General features: G+C 34.5%; 1 pseudogene across 1 annotated transcript; it reads left to right on the top strand.

Moving 5' to 3' along the window:
- The first annotated feature begins 1,354 nt into the window (after positions 1–1,354).
- LOC143551509 (G-type lectin S-receptor-like serine/threonine-protein kinase CES101) lies at positions 1,355–5,745 on the top strand (annotated as a pseudogene). Its single transcript, XR_013138512.1, has 7 exons — positions 1,355–2,590; positions 3,664–3,765; positions 4,304–4,487; positions 4,560–4,770; positions 4,855–5,091; positions 5,174–5,323; positions 5,431–5,745. The product of XR_013138512.1 is annotated as a G-type lectin S-receptor-like serine/threonine-protein kinase CES101 (transcript).
- Positions 5,746–6,862: the final 1,117 nt, after the last annotated feature.

The following is a 6,862-nucleotide window of genomic DNA, read 5'->3' as shown; positions in this document are numbered from 1 at the left end:
TTTTTAATAATTTGTTTTCAATAATAAAAAAGTTTATACATATAAAAATAATATGTAGTTGGGATTCGAACCCAGGTCTCTTCTGTCAAACTCTTTTAGAGTGGTGCACATGCAAATTCATCTGATGGTTGATTTGCTTATAAGGTTGAAACGAATACTTTTAAACATCATAATAACTCAATACGCAAATCATATGTATAAACCCTAATCTAACAATCTATAAATTAAATCAAATCTTCGTCTGTCAATGCAAATTGAGAGAGGGCTTTTAATCTCATGGTTGAAACGAAATATAGGATTAAATCAATTACCCGAAGTGGAAATGAATTGATGGAGAAAGAGAGAGTGAATAGTTTGGGCCTGACCCCAAATCCAAATGAGTTATAGAGGTTGTCTTTGACCAACTGTTTTCGTGAGTGAGTTCGAAAATATATGACAAATGAGGACTCAATTATATAAGTGATCAATTTAACACCACAAGATATAAAGAATATTATAAAAAATTGCACTTTAGTCCCTCTTCTATGGATGTGGAACCACAAATGAACTAACCATATTAACTGACCAAACTAAATAAGGTCTAACCAAGCAACCTAAATGAACATAACGAACTAACCGCTACTTTTATTTCGTGATGGAAAATTATAAACGATTCAAACGTACAATACAGTAATTTAAAAATAATAAATGAACGACTAAATTTTATTAAATACGAACAGGTCGGGTTACAGAATACGAATTTTGACGAATGTTACAGTATTTTCAACTTTTGGAAATTTCGTCCCGAAATTAGAAAGAAGCCAATGAGTAAGGGATGGGTAACGAGTCGCGAGTTACGATGAGGCTTAAGTGGTGTTGAAGACAATGCGATAAAAGATGTTTAACTTAAAAGATTTACATGTCCTATACGTAAGTGTTTTTATCATATTTCATTTGTAACGTTTATCGAGTTACTTGAAGGTCTGTGTTATTTTGACAATTCTTTATGCGCCCTTAATTTTTGTATTAGTTATATAATTTTTGATCTCAAGTTCGTGCTAAGATTTTTTTTCTCCTAGTAAATATAACTTGTAAATCTTACTTTATACATGCTTTGAATACATTTTTACATGACTCACAACTAGTTAAATTTTAACACGCGGGTCCTCAGACCTAGTTAAATTTAAATGACGCGTTGGCCCCAATAGGAAGACCAAGAAAAAATAAGCTAGTAAAGGGTGGGTAGATAGAAATTAACAAGGACCTATGATCATATCATCAAGAAAAAAGGATATTTATATTATTGTTGACCAAGTATAACATAAAACACACGTTAAGTCAATGAAACTTGCCAAGAATTTCTATATCATTCCCTTAATATCACTTCTCATAAGCCATACTTGACATTTTGTCTATCCTGAAACAATGGCAAATAGAAGCATATTTCTCTTCCTCATATTGGTTTGTGTTTTCCTTAGAAATCCTTGCTACTCAGAAACAGATACATTACAACAAGGTCAAGAACTCAAGGACTGGGATGAACTGATATCATCAAACAAGGTCTTCAATTTGAAGTTGTTTAGCTTTGAGACTACAGTGAGCCCTTATTTAGGGATATTCTACAAGAACGACAACAAAAAAAAGATATCTTATCGTTACATATACGGATACCGTAAAAAGGTAGTTTGGGTAGCAAACAGAAACAAGCTGATCCCGGATATATATGGCAAGCTCATCATAGATAGCCATGGAAAGTTCAGCATTTTATCAAACGTGGGCACTGTTCTTGATCTCTTCATTCCTGATCCATTAGTACCACGCAACGCAAGTGCTAAACTCTTGGATACGGGAAATTTGGTGCTTCAAGAACTATATCAAGATGGATCTGTTAAGAGGATTTTATGGCAAAGCTTTGATCACCAACAGACACACTTCTACCTGGTATGAAGCTTGGAATTAATCTCTAAGACTGAACACAGATGGTCACTGACTTCCTGGGAGAGTGAAACGCTACCGGTCTGTGGGTCGTTTACATTAACAGTAGATCCAAATTACACAGGTCAGATGGTAATCCTAATGGGAGGAAATATCCATCAGATGAGTGGACCTTGGTGCAATGGGGAATTCAATAGTACAAATAAAGTATCGTTTGGTACAGATGTCCGGTTGTATTATGTTTCTAGCGAGTCTGAGCAGTCGTTCACAATTTTAACAAGATCGTATGATTCATTTCCGGCTTTAAGGATGTCTGAATCCGGTGACCTTGAAAATTCAATGCCTGCATCAAGCCTCTTCTGTGCCTTGACAAGTAGCCCTGTTTATGCTGAAAGCAAGTTGGAAATGTTAAAATGTAGGGAAAAATATACCTATTATATGGGGATAGATTTTCACTTCCCAACTATGAGTAACATATTTTCGGATGAGTATGAATATCATGAAAGCCAAAACTTGACTTTATATGAATGCAAGAGATTATGCTGGAACAATTGCTCTTGCACTGCTTATTCTTATGCAACCGAAAACAGGACAGGCTGCAAGACATATGGTAAAATGTTATACATTTCGGTAGAAGCTGAACGAGACAAAGAATATTATACCTTTCGTGACCGAGGTTAGGAAGTTTATTACTCTTTATTGTGCCATTTTTACTGCAAATATAATGATAAGATTACCTAAGTATTACGTGAAGAAATTCTAGCAACAATATAACGGCGTACAAATTTTATATGGACATGCTTGGATTTCATTTATTTGTTTCTCTTGAGAAAAAAAAATACCATTTTGGGCACTATATGTTAGTACGTTATACTTAATTAGCTGTAGAGTATGAATTTCAGACAACCACATAACCTCACTGATCCTAAGAACTTGATCACCTGATTTGGGCAACCGTCAGAGGTAGTTAAGTACTGCTATATAAGCTGTTACAATCATTTTTCTTTGTACTTTTTTTTTTGTAATTGTTTGGTTCAATTTGATAAGAAATCTAATTTCTAATCAACATAACTTTTTGATTCCTCATGTGTGATTCTTTGGTGCTTTGAGCAAATCGTATTCTTATTAGAGGTTGATATAAGAGTTGGCAGACTCTTATTTGACTCGGTTGTAGAAGGGGAAACATGCATAAAAGGCTAAACTTCAAACAGGTAATGGGTTAAGAATGGAGATACGGGCCCCATAACCAATAGACAGAAAGGTTTCGACGAATTGGATCATGTGGCAAACCGGGCCTAAATCTTTCATACTTCCCTTTTATAGCTTAAAACAAGTATATAGTTGATTGGTATTTTCTTATTACGTTTCTTCGTCTTTAATTCAAACTTTATATGAATAATTTGTAGCGTTGAAAAATTGGCAAACTTGTAAGATATTAGAAAATCTTTATACATTGGGACACCTTACAATGGTTTAGCATTTAGTGTTAACTGAAAAGTTATCTTAGAAATTTATATCTATTTATCTTTGCTTCCCCTCTACGTACGTTAGTTTTAGATTAACTCTCGACAATAATATGAAAGTTAAACAGAAAATAACGATATTTAATAGGAGATAGAGACTAGAGAGACAAAAAATCTTTTTAGATAGACGTGCTTTCAACAACCACAAAGGCATTCAAATTAAAATCCTTGCCACTTAGTCTGAAATCTCTTTTTCTTTATTTTTTTTCACATGCAGTAAAGAGAGAGAAGAAGAAGAAGAAGAACTGGTTTTGGTTGATCATTGGCGTTGGATCTTTAGCTTTAGTCTTATCATTCTATTTTTTATACAAGAAGCTTCATCTTAAAGGTATAAGTTTCACCTGGTACCCTTCAAAATAAATACAATTAGTCAAGTAAGGTTAGTTATCTTGAATGTAAATAATTAAATTTCTTTGTTATGATACATCTTGTTGAGTGGCAGCAGACTTACAGAAACAAGGTGTGTATGTTTCGAATGTATGGTTCTAAAGATGAATGCTAATCAAAAGCAGCTGGTAACCAATTGTGATCACACGTTCATTTATTTATTGACATACAAAAACCGTTTTATGTAACTGCAAATACAGTTGCAATCTACTCGATGCAACGTTCAGAAATACAACTACCACAACCACTAATCGATTGTGTTTAACGTACCTACAATAATTCATAAATTGTCTTGTTACAAACATAAGAACACTACGAATACAAGTAAAGCAAACGACAAGATTATAATCCTTGGCTAATACATCTATCTGCATATTTAAACCAGTGGGTCTGTTTAGACTGCTCTAACATCGTCAGAATTACATCTGTATGAAATGTTTGACATTCTGCCTTACCAGTTTTCCTTGTTAACAAATTAGGGAAACCCAAGAAAATCCAGATATTTTTATTGCATTACCTGAAACGCTTATACAAAAATGAAGGAACACATAGGAATATTAATAACGAGTTGCATTATTTCACCTTTAAGAGCATCTTGTTTTCCACAAACAATTTCTCAAGCACTAATAAGCTAGGAGAGGGGGATTCGGAGCAGTTTATAAGGTAAACATCCAGTGCCATTCTATTTGGAAGAATTTTATGTAATCTCATGCGTGTCCGCAATGAATTTTTTAGGGAAGATTAGTTGATGGACAAGAGATTGCGGTAAAGCGACTTTCTAGAGGCTCTAGACAAGGAATCACGGAGTTTATGAACGAAAGTAAACTCATAGCCAAACTCCAACATGTTAATCTTGTTAGGCTTCAAGGGTGTTGCATTGAGAAGCAAGAAAAAATCCTCATATATGAGTATATGCCTAACAATAGCTTGGATTTCTTTCTATTTGGTAATAACCAATTCACGCCACATACATACATTTCATAAATGAGCTTGGTTCTCATTTTAACAGCTTTTATTTGTTATAATACAGATCCTAGGAAGAAAGTATTACTTGGATGGAAGGATCCTTTTTAATCATTGACGGTATAGCTCAAGGACTTTTATATCTCCATAAATTTTCAAGGCTAAGGGTAATTCATAGAGACTTAAAACCCAGTAACATCTTGCTGGATGCGTACTTGAATCCCAAAATATCAGATTTTGGGATGGCCAAGCTATTTGGGATCAATGAGTATGAAGCAGATACAAGTAGAGTTGTTGGAACACGGTGAGTCCATAAATTGTCTTTTATTAATAAGAGTTCCTCAAAACCTCCCAAATGCTATTTCTTGATTTAATTTGTTATACAGTGGATATATGCCGGCAGAGTATATGATTGGAGGGCGAGTTTCAACCAAACAGATGTCTTCAGCTTTGGTGTTTTGATGCTTGAGATTGTAAGCAGCAAGATGAATCAAGGGAGCTATGATGCGGAGCATCCACTCACCCTTCCAGGACTTGTAATCTTTCTTTATTTCATTTAAATGGAGACTTCAATCTACAATTGTTTGTCTAGTAAGAAAACACTTACAACTATGCATTGCCAAAAATGTTGAAATCTATATAGGCATGGGAACTATGGAGCGAAGGGAGAGGTTTGGAGTTTATGGATCCAATATTGAAGGATTCATGTTCTCACAGAGAAGTAATGAAATGTATTCATGTGCGTCTCTTGTGTGTTCAAGATCATGCTACAGATAGACCAACCATGGTAGAAGTTATTTCTATGCTTACAAATGAAAACATGCATCTACTAGAACCAAAACAACCAGCATTCTTCATTGAGAGGTGTGGGACAGAAGCTAGAAGAGATGATAATCTGGGAAATGGAGCCGCTAATGGACACTCATTTACTGTTTTAGTGGCGAGATAGAAACAAGAATAAATCTCGTTTATCATCAGGCCATCAGTTATTTCACGTTTAATCGCTTGAAACGTAATTAGTTGATATCTTTCACATTCATTGATTTTCAAAGGTAGTATTTTAATAACATCTTCCTTTATATGTTTTTTTTTACGTTTAGGACTCGTTTCATGTTTAAGGTTGATTGTTTTTTCCATGTCTAATGAAATATCCCGTTATATGAAAGACAAAAATGTCTCACACGTACATATCTTATGTTCATTCATTCAATCCACTGCGAGTCAATTCATTTAACCTGCCATGGATCTTACCTTGGTTTCTCAAAATGCCTGAGAGCCAAGTTATTAAGCTCACATGAAGCGGTTTTATCTATGCCACATAGATGGACATTATTAATGGTGTTCTCGTAACTAAAACTCTCCAAAACAATATGTGTTATATTTTTTTAGGCGAATTAGATTTTAATAATCCTAACTTAATGCATTTGCCCGATAATAATCCTAAATTTTTATAGTTGTCATCGGTCCCAACTTTCACACAATTTGTTTTCATTGAACCTCTATTAAAAGAAACCTTAACGACGGTAACTTTTTTCCAAATTTCAAATTGATGTTTTATGGCTTTCGATCGAAATGAGGACACGAGTCGATTGATGTAAAACTTTCCACGAAATGGTGCTCCAAACAGCTTGATTTTTGTTGATTAAAAGGTTACATACCGGAATTGAAGCATCCTTTAGTTGTCTGGAACACCGTTTTGAGGTAAGTTTTAAATCAATCGACTCGTGTTCTCATTCCGAACGAAAGCCGTAAAACATCAATTTGAAATTTGGAAAAAAACTTAACGCGGTTAAGTTTTTTTAACGAAGGTCAATGAAAACAAACAGTGTGAAAGTTGGGACCGGTGACAACTATTCTATACACTACTAGAAAATTGATAGGGTTGTGATGCTAAAAAAGTGTCGCAAACTCGTCACAAACGAGCAGTTCATATTCAATTCCGACGCAATGCGCATGCCAGAAAAACTCTCCTAGGAAATTCCTTCCTGACACATTTCCAACGCAAATTACGACGGAATTCCGATGCGTCATTTTGTCAACTTTTAAAAATTCCGACGCAATTTCCCGACACTTTT

This window comes from Bidens hawaiensis, unplaced genomic scaffold (genome assembly GCF_021521415.1).
Source record: "Bidens hawaiensis isolate Kalapana, Puna unplaced genomic scaffold, B.hawaiensis_p1.1 tig00016460_1, whole genome shotgun sequence".
Taxonomy (NCBI): domain Eukaryota; kingdom Viridiplantae; phylum Streptophyta; class Magnoliopsida; order Asterales; family Asteraceae; genus Bidens; species Bidens hawaiensis.
This window is presented reverse-complemented; position numbering and strand designations above follow the sequence as displayed.